This window comes from Orycteropus afer, unplaced genomic scaffold (assembly GCF_000298275.1).
Source record: "Orycteropus afer afer isolate SDZICR_OR568_19922 unplaced genomic scaffold, OryAfe1.0 scaffold00765, whole genome shotgun sequence".
NCBI lineage: Eukaryota > Metazoa > Chordata > Mammalia > Tubulidentata > Orycteropodidae > Orycteropus > Orycteropus afer.
The window spans coordinates 451310-452489 of record NW_006922352.1 but is presented as its reverse complement, the minus strand read 5'-3'; positions in this window follow the sequence as shown (position 1 = coordinate 452489).

The following is a 1180-nucleotide window of genomic DNA, read 5'->3' as shown; positions in this document are numbered from 1 at the left end:
ATAATAATATATGTTATATATATATGTTATTATACACACACACACTGTGTCTGTGTTGTAAATCCTGATGCCTATACCTGTGGTTAAGGAGCTCTGGTGGTGTAGTGGTTAAGGTATTTGGCAGCTAAACAAAAGGTCAGTAGTTCAAACCCACTAGCCACTCTGTGGAAGAAAGATGGGGTAAATCCGCAAAGATTTACAGCTTCGGAAACCCAGTGGGGGTTGCTATGAGTTGGGGTCAACTCAATGGCAGTGAGGTTTTTTTTCCTTATTATACCTGTGGTTAAAATCCTAGTTGGGAGTAGGTTTTCTTTGTTATGTTAATGAGGCGGTACTGTCTTAAATCGAGCTCTTTTGAGAAATAAAAAGAACACATTAAGCAAGGAAACACAGTTGAGGGAAGGCATACCACACCACAGGAAGCTCATCACGGAGCCAAGAAACAGGAGTTGAAGAAACACAGATCTTACTCCCAAACCAACAAATAGAGCAAGTCTTCTCCTAGAATCGTTGTCCTGAATTCCTCCTAAACTGTGACAAAAATTTCTGTTTGTTAACACCCCCCACTTGTAGTATTTCTCTTATAGCAACACTAGAGAATTAAGACAGTTGGACTGTGAATACAGTTATGTGAGAGTGTAGCTAGAAAAGGGCCAAAGTAGGGCCTTGAGTATAACCACCAGAATTTCGAGACAATCTCAATAGTAGATTTGGTGCATTGAACACTACTGACAAAAGACCAGATGAATTGTGGGATGACATCAAGGACATCATACATGAAGAAAGCAGACGGTCATTAAAAAGACTGGAAAGAAAGAAGAGAACAACATGGATGTCAGAAGAGACTCTGACTCATGAACAGAGAGTGGCTAAAGGGAATGGGAGAAATGGTGAAGTAAAAGAGCTGAACAGAAAGTTTTTCAAAGAGCAGCTCGAGAAGACAAAATAATGTTATGATAATGAAATGTGCAAAGACCTGGAGTTACAAAACCAAAAGGTAAGGACACGCTCAGCATTGCTCACGCTGTAAGAACTGAAGAAAAAAGTCAAGCCTTGAGTTGTGATATTGAAGGATTCTATGGGCTCTGGTAGCATAGTGCCTAAGGCACTTGACTGCTAACCAGAAGGCTGGCGGTTCAAACCCACCAGCCACTCCTCGGAAGGAAGATGGGGCAATCTA